We start from the raw sequence: 14,672 nt of genomic DNA, 5'->3' as shown, positions 1-14,672 counted from the left end.
TTTGACCTACTTTCCATTCTTAAAATTAGGAGAGAAGTTCTGTACACATACGTTATTAATCCTTTCTCTGAACAGGCAAATGAGTGTTAGTATTGCCAAAAATAAGTAAATAAAGGAAATAAAAATAAAATCTCACCAGTTGGAAGGCTGTTAAGTTCAGACTTTCTTCTTTTAAAAATCCTTTCTCTTGCCTCAGGGAAAACTCCCAAGGTAGTGTGTTTTTCAGAAAAAAATTGACAAAAATATTTATGAGTTGAAAGTTGAAATGAATGGAACTTTCAAAAGACTGTGGAAAAAGGAGGTTGGAATGAAAGTTTAAAGTGAATAAAGAGGAAATGACAAATAGAGGGAATCAATAGTATGCTCCTAATACTCTTTCTTTCTTTTTAAATATAGAATCTTGAATTAGATTTGACTTTACCCCAAGTGGTTCTAAGCCCCAGAATCTTTTAAGCATAGGAAATACCCCCTACCATGTTATAATTGAATCACTGACATATTTGAGAATTTCAACAAACATCCATTCTTGATACTTTGAGGCATCAACATGTTTTTTTCTTTGAATTGAGTCATTAAGAACTCTGTAAAGGTCAGATTCCCATTTCAGATGATAACATTGCTCTAGAGTGCAAATGCTTATAATGAACTCACTCTAGTTTTAATTAATAAATTTTAGAAACCCTACAAAATAAATAAAAACGATTCATTTGACAACATAGGGCAAGCACAATCTATGGGTTTGTTTCATCATATTTTGTAATATCTGTATTGTTACAAGGTAACTGTGGAATCTGGCTGCCCAAGAGATAATAAAATAAAGGCTTGCCTTTTCAAATGTTTGTATTTTTCCTAGATAGATAAATACTACAGAAGTGCGCAAAGCTAAAAAGAAGAACAAAGATGTTTTTATATGATTCATGTGGGATTTTATATCATTTCGCTTTTTTTGAAATTCATTTACAATTCTAAAGTCTCTGAATCATTGACTTCATTAATTTATAAAGGAATTAACTTAGCTATTAATAATACAAGATTATTACCAATATATTTGCAAGAGGACCCTATTTAAAAAACAGTGGTTAGAAATTAGTCATCATTTCACAGATTCACCTGTATATTTTCAGAATGAAATGAAGTGGCACAATTATTTTTTATGTGTTCTTGTACAATTCCAATAGACTTAAAAGCAATTCACTTTGTCCCTGAAGCTATAGATCTATCTCTGGAAATGGATAGGATTGTTTCCCTAAGTCAAAAGTTTAAGTATCAAAAATATATCTGTTATTAACATACGTGGCAAGTATATACTTAAATTAAAACTATTAGGAGAAAATATTTTTAAATACTTCAATTTCATAGATTTTAAGTACCATACTTCAGTGTTCTTTATCATTAGCCAATGTGTTAGAGTTCTACCCATCTGAAAGAGAGAATGCCATAAAGTAACCTGAGTTACTTCATAAAAATGTTGGAGGACTTTCCTCTTCTTAGGATCTTTCTTTTGCCATTTATTTGTTAATAAATTTATTCATTTATTCACTGGTGTATGCAACATGCATTTATGGACTACCAGATGTGTGCACTGCTATGCCAGTCACTGGGGAAATAACAGTGAGAAAAAAAGCGGAGGGGGTCTTGGCTCCTGTACACGTGGAACAAGGACTTTTAGTAAAGGAAGTGGGTAATAATCAAAGTATCATGGAAATAACTGTAGAACCATAACTTTCATCAGTGCTAGAAGAGAGGAATGGGGTACCATTTGATGTTAGGCAAAGAGAAGGCTTCCCTAAGTTAAGGATGGAAGAGCAGAGAACATAACAGGAAAAAGGAGTGGCATGCATTTGACCATTCATATATTCAACACTAATTACAAGTGCTGATGAAATCACAGGCACTGTCCTTGGTAATGAGGAAACAGTCACAGTGAGACTTAGAGAAGGGCCTTACAGGAGAAGGTACATGTTTGTTTAAGCAACTGAAAGTTTGGTAAGCTTGAAGCATGGGTAGAGGGAGACATGAATTAGAACCTAGTGGTCAGTGGAAAAAGGGATATGCAGAGCCTGGTAAGCATTGTTTTCAGCCCAAAAGCAATGTGAAGCCATTGAGAGTCTAAGCAGGAGAATGACACAATTGGTTTATGTTCCAGAAATCACCTTGGGTGCCTATTTGGAGAATAACTACATGTAGGCAAACTTCAAAGCCCTTCCCAGATTCGTTGCACTTTGAAGAAGCCCTTCCTCCTCTTTATTATCGAGAGTTTGAAGCATTAATGAAGCATACACAAGGTGACTCTATTCATTCTACAATACTCCCGTCTTTGGGAAAATACCCATCCCTCCTCCAGCCCCAGTAAATCTCATACAGTTCATCTGGATAAATAGCAGAATCATTTAGGGTTGGGAGTTGGACGATAAAGTTAGTGTGTTCTTTATGTAAACAGTGGACATGTGTGTGCATGTACACATGTAATTCTTTTTTTTTCCTATGATGAAAAAGTCAGTTCCTTTATCTTCATGTCATCTTTTCATAAAGGATTTGAGCTAACTGAAAATCTATTTACCCTCTTGATTCAACTGGTGTATGTTTATTCTTTTAACTTGTTTTAAATGGGTTTTCCCATTTACATACAATCAGGCTTATTTTTTTTTTTATCATGGCAAGTTGATGGTAGCATTATTTGGCTGTCAAAATTCGCTATGGTGATGTGTATTTGTTAAACAACAAGGAATTATTAAGAAGCTATGCATATACTCTGCTAGGTGCCTGTGTAGCTATCATAACTTTTTATCAGAAGGAGCATTTATCTTATAAAGATCCATCTTGTTCCATACACACACAAAGCGGCCAGTATTTTTCCATGCACAGTGTTTTTCCTCTTCTGCCCTTAAAAAAGAGCTATGACTGAGACAGGTCTGTAGACATTCTGATAGATTCTTTTGTGGAAGTCAAACATGATACTGTATCATTTCTCTGAATATAACTGAATTGTGCAGCATGAACATGGGCTCACAGCATGTTTTCTATAGCAAGACTATATATGTAATGCCTTCAACCACTCATTTGTAGAATTGAGAAATGAAGCCACTGATGCCATACAAAAAATTATTTTTGTGAAAATAAAGTGGTATAATTTAAAAAAGGAAATATTTCTCTCCGCCTGGTGGTCTGAGAGGGGGATCTGTGAGCATGAAAGGCAGAGAAATGCAGGCATTCAGTGTGTGTGATTTGGAGGCAGACTGGATTATTTCTAATCCATCTCTACCATTTGACCTGTATGACAGTGGCCAATGTACTTACTTCCTCTTTGTCTCAATTATATGGGCTCTGAAATTGGTACAATAATAGCTCCCTCCTCATATAGTTCTGGTGAGGATTAAATGAAACAAAGAATGTAAAGATCTTAGAAGAGTACCTAGCACATAGTAAGAAATAAAAATAAAAAATTAAATTGATAATAGTTACATCACAAAAGTTGTGTAGACTGTATAATTGAAAGTGATAAAAGACCTAGCTCTTTAATGAGACTCAAGCCTTGTAAGGAACATTGCTTAGCACTCAACTGCTTGCTTACAATTGTATGAGTGACAGCTATAGGAAGAAAAAAAGATATACGGAATGATTGACTTATGCAATTCAAATAAGCAGCATTTCAAACCACTGTTTAGTTCTTCATCACTGAGAAACAGCTTATTTTTGCATATTTAAAAAATGAAAGAATATGCATACATATTCATTATAAATTAGGTTTTCTAATGGGGGTAGAAATTTTAAAGTGATTTCCAGTGGTGGGAAAATGAGGCATTCATGCTCAGGTGAATGTTGTAGTGTTTGGGGTAATAATACATTAATTATAGCAATTGAAGGTACACTCAAAGCTCCTCACATTTTGAAGAAAATGTTGTGTGTTTATATATTTATGTGTATGTATGTGCTTGTGTATGTATTATCCACACACACAAGCATATACATACATATTCACAAATAGTGGATGGAAAACAGGTATGATTACCATGTTTTTGCTCACTGGTTTACCATCAGTGAGGATTTTTAATATTTCTGGGTTTTTTTAATAGTAAGATTACCATTATCAAAGTAAAAGAAGGCTTTTGGTTTTGTTCTGCAATAGAATCATTTTATGTATCAATAATTAAATTATTAGGCAATGTTTATATTTAAGTTCAATAAGCTTCAGTCTCCAACACTTTAAATCCATTCTTAGTGAAGTTGTGGAGAATTTGAACAGTTCAGAGGCTGATGTTGTACGTGGTCATGATGCATTAATATGCTCAGCTGGGAAGCCTCTTTACTTTCTTGCTCTGTAAATCCAGCCTATCCCGTTAGTCTTTCTCCAATATTCTATTTTGCGGAGCCTTCCAAGCATTGTCTTGTACTAATCATAGTCAGCTAATATTTTGTAGTTCTTATATTAGTACTAATACCACTTCTACTACCAATTAATATCACTGCCATCATCATAATCATCATCAGTATTTATTGTGTGAAATGTGAGCAAGCTCTACGTCCACCACTTTATTTAATTATCTCAACAGCCCACTGTAAGATGCATGCTATTACTATACTCAGGAGAAATTGAGGCTTGACAAGTTTAAAAAATTACCCAAGTTTGCATTGCAAATAAAGGATGAACCTAAACTTTAAATTCAGGCAGCCTATTTCCAAAGCTCTTATTTCTTAACTGCTATGCTTTACTACCCAATATAACTTTTCATTTTTCTATGTTTTGTCTTTGACAGCTGATACTTATATGTGTCTCCAAATTTTTTTTTTCTCTTCCTTCCTTAGGATTGGAATCTTTAAATTTTAACTAGGCACATGGCCATCAAAAATAGGGGGCCTATATCCTAAGTCTCCTATGCATCCATGTGATGAAGTATGTCTGATGAAATGCCAATGGAAGTTCTCCTTAAAGAGAAGAAGTTCTGTTATTCTTTAGTCTTTTCTTCTGTCTCCCAGCTGGACTAGGGTCATAGGGATGGCACTAGAAGAACTATCAGAATATGATATGGAAGCCACATGCTAAGGATTACAGAGAAGCAATACAGAAGGACCCTGAATCCTTAACACTGTTACCTCACTCAACAGCCCTAAAACAACTCTTTCCAGGCTTATTTTATGGAAGAGAAATTAATTTCTATTGTATTTATATCTTAGTCATTTTTGGGTTTTGGTCTCTTAAATCCAACCTAATCCTACCTAATACACTCTTAGAGGGCAGAGAGTCTTTTATACAAGTATCAATACTCCTGACATTTAAAAGTATTTGATAAACCTCAGATTGCTTTATGGTAATTATAGATTTCAAAATATGTCCAAGGCCTAAAATCATGAAAATCACAGTAAGACTGTTATACTTAAATCCCAAACTGTAGTATACTTGAAACCCTAGCTTTGGATTGTTTATTAGGCCAAGGTTTGTTTTTGCAGAAACTGCAGTCACTTCTTTCATATTAACACATATAGAGTTGATATGAAATGCTATTATATACATAGTTGGGCACACTCCCAGAGCTGAGAGTAAGGCAAAGCTATTTTAAAGAAAGGTCTGCTTTCTGAATTAATGTAATCTCTTATTACAGTAATCTTAACTGGTAGTATTATAGTAAAGAACCTGTCAGTAATTACTATACAAATCCTCATTCTCATAGTTATACATACTCTGGATCACTTAATGGAGGTTATTGTAATACAGCATAAAAAAAGGAATCTTCTGAATTTCAGTACAAACCAACTCAAGAGGGAAACCTGTCTAAGAGTAGCCTTCCAACAAATGCTATCAAGGATACAGAGCAGAAATGCTCAACAAGGGAAGAATATGCATCATAGAATTATTAAAGAACCAACCAGGCCAGTGTTGGTAACTGTCTAAAACATTATCTTCCCAGACTAGATGATAATCTTGTAGAATAAAATAGGAAAACCATTCATATTCAGTTGCTCCTTCTTTTATTTACTAACTCAATTCTTTAACAAGTATTTTCCAAGCCCCTGGGCTAGTCACCAGTCTTGCCTCTGGTGATACAGGAATAAACAACATTGACAAGAACATGCCTGCCTGGAGCACACTTTCTAAGGGAGGAAATCAGATAATAACCATAAACAATTGAAAAACTAAGATACGTTCATATTCACAAGATCCTGAGATTGGAAATTATTATAGACAAGAGATCTCTTTAAGGATGTATGATTTGACCTGAGACCTAGATGACAAGATATGCCAGTCTCAAGAGAAATTTTGGGGAAGGGCCATTTAGGCAGGGGGCAATAAGAAGTGGTCGGCCTTGAAGCTGAACAAGCTTTGCCGAGTCAAGACAGGGGAGACAGCTTCAAAGCTTCTGGAGCAAAGTGGAAAAGGGGAGAGGATGGGTGCTAAGATCAGAGGGTGGGCAAGTCTGGATCAGGTAGAACCTACAAGGACTTGGTAAGGTGTTTGAATTTTATTTTCAGTTTTAGCATGAGAAGCAGTGAAATGACAGTTCTCTGCTGGAGACCTATTGTTCTTTGTCTGTAGCTTCCAACTTAAATTTAGAAATAGATTTTTAGGATATGAACTCCTGAGTTTTCATGTCTGCATAATTTAAGTGACCATCATCACAAGAAATTGTCCAGTATTTCACAAGTTAATGGGAATATGGAGGCTGGAACAAGGAGTGCATTCTTGTGACCTGTGATAAATCATGAATCTGACTCAATTATAAGCCTCTTTTTATTCATATTAAAAGCATACAGAAATAGTAAACTCAGCCTTACCTGTCAGTAATATATTAAGTTGATTAAATATTGATTTTTAATTTTAGATCTGTCATTTCTTATTTAATATTTCAGATTTACCTTTTCCTGTTTATTACTCTGTATATCCATTTTGTGAAACATATCTTTGAAAAGCTGTAGTAAACTACTAAATACATGGATAAGAGTGAGCACATGGTGGAAATAGTAACACTGAATCATATGCTTGTGAAACCTTATATTGTTTGCAAACTAAGGTACAGTCTACTCATTGAACTGACATTATGGAATTAAGCATAAGAAGCAGATACCCTGCTTTATTTGTAGAGTCTAAGTAAGAGACAGTAAATACACAGGTATTTACTGAATTGCTACTGTAAGGAGCACAGACATCACCAATAAGCTTTCTCCTGCTGACCCCTGCCTCAATCTCAGGATCCTTTTCATTTTGTTCTAGGCAGCCACTACTCATCAATGAGTGGCCAAGACAGACTAGCTCATCAGTTGCCTTTGCCTTAAACCAACAAGGAGCAAAGAATATATGTATCTTTTCTAGATATGCCAATGCTCTGTTCATTTCTCACAATAGAGGATAATTTATAAAGAACATGGATGCATGGGACTTCTGGGAAGATAAATAAAATGCTTAGCGTATAGGAGGTGTTCATTAAATATTAGGTTCCGTATTTTTCCTAGGAAGCTAAGTGATGCTACTTTGGTCTCAAAGGTCCAAAAGGTTTTTACTCCCAAATGAGATCATTTGTACTCCTGTTATCAATAGTGTCTGGACTCTTATTTCAGGGACCATCCAAAGAGAATTACAAGTGTGAGTGGGCTTGCATGCAGCCGTGTGCACACACACATCAAACTTATTTGTTATGATTTTAGTCAGAACTTTATTGCTTTTGTCCAAATGTCTTTACATGTTTTAAAAATACTAAGAACACTGGGATCTTTCAATTAAGTGCTAAAGGAGAGAAGAAGGAAGGAGGGAAGAGGTGAGGAAAAAGGCCCTTCATTTAGGATAAAGAATAAGGAAAAGAAAATTAAGGTTTTAAGTTTGCAATATTTGGACAAAATATTAAAGATTAATTTTTATAATAATAAATATAAGATTCTAGTATAAGTTATTGGGCATAAAACGTCATCTATTCCTTGTGGTGTGGTTTCTGTTTAAGAGTAATTAAAAATTTGGATGAGTTCCCATGATAATTTTACTGTTACAATGCTTTTTTGTGCTAGGATATTTTTCTATATGATTTGTATGACTTTTTAAAAGTATCTTCAATAGGGGAGATTGAATTAAAACAATCTTTATTGTCTATGTTTACTGTTTCTAGAAAGGTATTATTTAACTTTATTAGGGCTCTTGAACCTCATAGTTTGTAACATTAGAAAAAATAAAGACTCCTAGCTCTGTAACAGGAAATGTTAATTAAGAGGGACTGTAATGGGGTGAAGTGGAGGAGGGAGCTTCTAGTGGTTTCCAAAATTTCCTAGGGGTTGAGAGGCAAGAGGCTAATTTCCCAAAAATGCATTTATTTGTTTCAGTCTCAATGCTGTATTTGTTTTAGAATGTAAAATAATTTACAATGATAGTATAGGAGTCCCACTTAATCAGAAGGAGGAATGGATTAAAAAGAGAATTCAGCACCTTGAGAGGAGACAAGTTTTATTCATTTTTGAGTCCTCAGTTTACTGCTGGACATTCAATAAATGTTTGTTGAATAAATTAATAATCTGAATGGAGCTTTACCTTTTAAAAAATGAGATGACTGTTCTCCAAATGAAATATAAATGCAAAAAAGGTGCCTCTATAGATTTTAATTTCCCTACAGACTTCCAAACGGCAGCAGCTGTCTCATACTGTACAGGAATATTGCTCTTACTAACTCTGACCCTGAAAATGTCTGTTACAAATAACTGAGTTCCCTAATAGTTCATAATGACCCTGTCCTTCCAGCAGAACTAATCAGTGATTTGGAATCAAATCAGTAATTCAAAAAATGAGACATTGCTCATATTGATTTCTTAGGTGGTTATCATCTTTGTATTAAAGGAGACAGTTGCAAAATGTTAGTATCAATCAATAGTATGTATAAACTTTCAAACCATGAGGCTGGATGATTATGACCTATTGTGATCTTAATTTCTTCTTAACCCCTAGTGCCTATTGTTTGCAGTGAGAAAGCTAATATTACACTGGAAACTACTCATAATTCCACTTAAATTTATAATAGTTAAGTATTTTTTTGTTTACCTCCCTTTGAATTGTTTACAGTAATCTAATGAACTTCTTATATACATTATGCTTTAAAATGTTACTAAATCCAAATCATAAAATTGTTACACTCATATCATTGATTGATGTTGTACCCATAAGTCTTGAAAAAGTGTTTTTATAAGATGTCGATAGTAAAATTTGTGGGAAAAAATCCATAGTGTTTCATAAACTGTAGAATGTATTTGAACATGTTAGCTTGGCTATAGAGAGCAAAGAGGTCAAGGACATAAAATAATTCTCATGGGCCAGTTACCATTATATGGAGAAAAATCTCCTGGCCAGCTTGCAACTCAAATCTTAAACCACTAACTCAAAGACCAGGCTGCTATTCAGAGAGGTGATTAAATTAAAGAGCTTAACTGGCTTAATGCAAATTCACCAACATAAATTATAAAATAAAAAATAAGACATGTAACTTTAATTGTTGGGTCAAAATACTGTTGCCTTCATATTTGATAGACATTTTTAAAGTGTTATATGTATTTTAAGTGTTTACAAGTTCCAAATCACAGATGGCCTAGGTACTAAAATAAAGTTAATGTGCTCTTTCAGAGTGAATAAATTTATCATGGGGAATCAAACTAGACTTTGCTGCTAAACCCTAGGTACTTATCTCCTTCAGGCAAAGGGTGATCTCAAATATAAGACAATTAATCTTCTTAGTCTGTCTTTTCTGATAGCCAAGAGACTTTGAGCTAATGATCTATAACTTGATATAAATAAAAGAAAAATTATCTTGTTTATTTTCTATTCAATTAAAGTTCATTTTTCTACAAATTCTTACAAATTGTGTAGGTAAGAACTAAATCAGTGTATATTCCCTAATCATTGAAAACATAAAGTTTAAGAGCATCTGTTACCCATTGTAAAAGTAAGTATTCAGTTTTTTCTATTAAAAATTAAAAATTAAAAATCTATCTCTAAATTTAGCATGGAGTCTATATATGTATTACTTTTATATGTCTTTTTTTGACATTGCAAGTAATTACTTATAATTTGGATAATTAGCTGCTCGTTTTACATTTTTCTTTTTTACTTTTTTTACATTTTCATTAATTGTTCTGAAAGAATATTTGAGTTACAGTATGATACAAACTTGAGATCCTAGCAAAGTGCTTTAAAGGATTTTGAGGGGCTGTCAAAGTTAAACTGGAAGGAAATAGTGTTTTGGACTGAACTCTTTGTCTATTACCACAAGTCAACCTCTCATAAAGCTCCCAAAGCATATAGGATGGAAACAGAGGTGTGATCTCTATCATATGACAGAGTCATAGTCATTTTATGAAAGTGTCCTTACCAGGAAAGTATTAACAATTTACCTGAGGAGATCCCTCAAGATAACTTAGTTTTGTCTATGAAAAGAGAAAGATGCTAGTCAACTCATGAAGGTGTTCCCTTCAGTGGAACATCATATGCAAATTCATTGACACAGCCTTTGGACTGATCTTTACAAATGCAAGTTGTGTTGTGCTTGGTATTGCTCTCTGAATGCTTTTTAGCATTCAGGAATGTCTGTGGCAGAAACTATCTTGATTATGTTTCATAATGAGAATATGTCATAGATATTACTGAATCTTATAAATCACTAGGTTGGAATAGCCAGTATTTGAAATTGTTCATCTTTATTTCAGGAGGTGCATACATATACCATGGACAACTGATGTTTCAGAAATTATTATCCCACATACTTTTTAGTACTGAGTTTCTTTAGTATATTATAATCCATTGCAACTCAGAGTTATGAAATGGATTTTTTAAATCATAATCCTCCAAAGCAAATTTCTGCCTCTACTTTTAAAGGTTAACCATATTGACAACATAATCAAGAATGAACATTATGAAGATGTGTAATGGAGATGTGGCAAATACATAATACTTTATGCTAGCACACATAAAAGCACAATACTTGTCAAAAGTGGAAGGTTTTTTTTTTATCAATTTACAGTGAAGGTAGGGATTGTACTGTAGGGATGAGAAATGGTTGGTCAGAGAAAATAATGTCAATGGAAGAACAGTATTTCAAATTGAGAGTGCTGAAGTTGATTATTCTAAAGTGATTTGCTTTTTTCAATCAAGTATCAATAGGGTCAAACTCGGTTAGTAACATGTACAACAGTTCCTTTGTGAATTGAGAAATATCTTTATTTAGTTTGACATATCCCAGCCTTTCTTAGTCAATAGCTCCCTCTTTAGACCTATGAGAGTTATCAAAATTTATTTAAGCCTTGGAAAATCAAATTTACAGGGACTTTTGTCTGGTACCTGTTGAAATCTAGTCACTATATTAATTTTGGAACAAAAATAAATTCTAATGGATTGATTAAAATTTATGGAAATAAACAGTTGGAAATAAGTTATATTAATAAAATCCTGAAATCGGATTAAAAGTTGCACTTAAATACATTAATTTGATACTTTCATATAATGATTCCAGTGGCAATAAAACATAAAAATTTCAAGTACAGTAGTCTGTTTTCAATCCAGCTGATGAATTAATATATCAAACTTCAAGCTTTTGAACGTATTTTTGAATGTGGCAATGCTTTATTTTCTTGTCGGCTTTCTCAGCATGTTTTCATCTTTCTTTTGCTCTGCATGAGCACAGCTATACAAAATTATATTCTTGTTATATGATTGGGTTAGCTTCCCTTAGTTTTAGTGATTGTGAGTTTCTATGATCAACTGGGATATTCCTTATTAAAATCTGAAGTCACTACTATGCCCAATTAATAAAGTGGCTTCTCTCTTTTCTTTAGGAAACATGTTTATTTCCCCGAATTAGAATTATAATAGATTTTAGAGATGTTTTACAAATTGTCACAGAATTCCCAAAAGGAGATAAAATAAAAATCATCTTTCATTATACCACCGTACAGATATTGCCACACTTAATATTTAATGAACTTCCTTCCTTTGGTTTGTTTTTCTGAAATGTACATTTTTATAAAATTAGGATGAAGCTGAAAATACAGTTTTATATATTTTCAAAAAAATTATAATGAGGCATGAATGATACATTATATGCATTTTCCTTTTTTAGTTAAGTATCTTTAAAAACTCCATTGGAAATTTATCAATATTTCACAAAATGAAAATGCCAAACCAATTTAGACATTGTTGCACATTATATATTGCTGTATTGACTGTCTTACACCTATAACTTTGAATGGCTTTCTGATTATTCCATTAGTTTCCTGAAAGTGAGATGTTTGAGTAGAAGGGCAAGACACCTTTGATATATTGCCAAGTAGCTTTTCAGAGCAGTTGTGCAAAGTATTACTCCTCAAAAGAATTTCTGATTTGAATGATTTAAGATAGATAATTTTAAGCTAGAATTTAATTCACCAAATCCTTCTTTCTACATGCATCCATGCCCACAACCCCTCCCCACCATAGTAAACATCTTATTGATTATGTTTTTATCAACATACTGCTTTAAAAGAAAAAGATAGTACAGATCTTTCCTAGAAGTATATAATAGTTATCCCGGTGGCATTTAACTGAGGTGTTTCCAGTTATTATTTAATTTGCATTTTTAAAGCATTTATTATAAGTTAATGAATCAATTGATACTCCAGGGTGCATTTAATAAGATTTATTGCTTTATAAAATTTATATGGCTCTCAGCTAACTAACTGAGATTATAATTATCAGCAGTTGCATGATTACATTTGTGGTGATTCCTAAGGTGACCAAAGACAGGATATATCTATTACCTTTTACATTTTATGTAGAAATGGATGGATTTAACATGTGATTTTAAAACATAGACATAACTTGGAAGCACCTATATTTATTTATTTTTAATTTGAAAGCTATTAAAAATATATTAATTAAAAATATAAGTCCTTCATAATAGTAGTAGGGCAAAGGAATTGAGAGGGCAATTAATTAGAAAATATTAAAATCTGGAGAGTTTAAAATGCCATGTTGCCCAAGTAATCTGTATCTCCCCCCACCTGAAAGGTAGAAGGTTCTTAACGTTCTATCACCTGTCTTTTGAATGTTTTATAAACATTTCTGAGGCCATTTCTGCTCATCCATTCTTTGTTCCAGCCTGCCTGCCTCTGGAAACATAAGCAGCTTCATCACTTAATTTTCCCCTCTCTGCACATCCTCCTACCTCTCCTTTTTCTCCTCCCCAACTACCACTGGGAGACCCAGTGATATCACTTCATACCTGAAACCTTCAACATCATTATCTCCTTCGAACATTGCCTTCCTGATCCTCCACTATATCTGATCTTATCTAATACTTTTCTATTCCTGTTCCTTCTACCTGGTAACTCTCTCCTCGTTTATCTGAGAGAGGTGCAAAGTGGCATGGTGTGAAAGCCTTGGCCATGTGACTTGCTTTGGCCAATGTGACACCAGCAGAAACTTCAAGCGCACTTGTCCAGTTCCCCTCTCTTGCTGCTAGAAACCCTTCCACTTCCCCTCTCTCTGCTTACCTGTGAGGATAAATGACCACATGGATCAGAGGTAGGCCATCCTGCATAATGCCTTCCATATAACAGCTCCTTCTTCCTGCTCCAACTACCCGCCAGCTATAAGTGACCCCAGGAGAGACAGGCAGAAGACTATCCCTGCCAAACTGGTCCAATTTGTTGATGTATAGAATCCTGAGCAAATAAAATGGAATGGTTATGTTTTAAGTCAGTAAGACTTGAAGTATTTTTTTAATGTGCAATAAATAACTATTACAGTTATTTGCTTAACCTCTCAGACACACTTACTTAGCTATAAAATGAATATTCTAACCCCTTGTTGATACATCCAAATGCCATAGTCTGAAACCCAGCCCTTGGAGTAGACCAGGTAGACTCATACTGTCTAACTTCAACCTTTGCTCCCTCATGTACTAACTGGGTTTCCTTTTTCCTATTTCCTTAAAATAACAGATTATTTTAAGATCTCTGTCCTGCAGTTTTCTCACTTTATAAAAATGTATATAATAACAGTACCAGTGTATCAGTTAGGAGTCTTTTGTTGCAAATGACAGAAAACCTAATTTAAATTGATTTAAGGAAAATAGGTATATGGTACAATCAATTTAAATATGAAAGGGTAGATTGTTGCCAGGTACTTCTGCTTTCAGGAGTTTAAATAGTATCATTAGAATGTTGTCTGGTCCCATGCAACAACCACTGTCCTTTTTGTTTCTATCATTGTCAGTCTCCATGAAGTATTGAGATGGCTGCCAGCACCTTTACATATATAACAACTCAGGTCAAGTCCAGTAAGAGGGGAAAGGCTCTAAGAACTACCTGCAAAAGTCTTACTAGCTTTGGTTAAGTTGCTTACTATCACATGGTCAGGAGGAACAAAATTTTGATTGTGCAAATCAAAGTCATATATTCAGCCTTGGACCTAAAGCTAGGAGTCAGTTACTAGAGGCACAGAGAATAATGGTGGAGGACAGGGTGACTACCAGAGAAATATCAGAGTATTGTTACCTGAAGAAGGACAAAAACAATGGATACTTCTGCTATTTATCCCATAGAGAACAGTTAAATGAGACACTGAATTAAATGCCTAGTGCTGAGGATGGCACATGGTAAGAACCCTGTAAATATAACCTATACATTTTAATAGGAACATACATGACAAAGCACTAACTATTCTGTATCTTGACTGTGGT

Source organism: Manis pentadactyla, chromosome 1 (assembly GCF_030020395.1).
Source record: "Manis pentadactyla isolate mManPen7 chromosome 1, mManPen7.hap1, whole genome shotgun sequence".
Lineage (NCBI taxonomy): Eukaryota > Metazoa > Chordata > Mammalia > Pholidota > Manidae > Manis > Manis pentadactyla.
The sequence above is the reverse complement of the archived record's forward strand: the minus strand, read 5'-3'. Positions refer to the sequence as shown.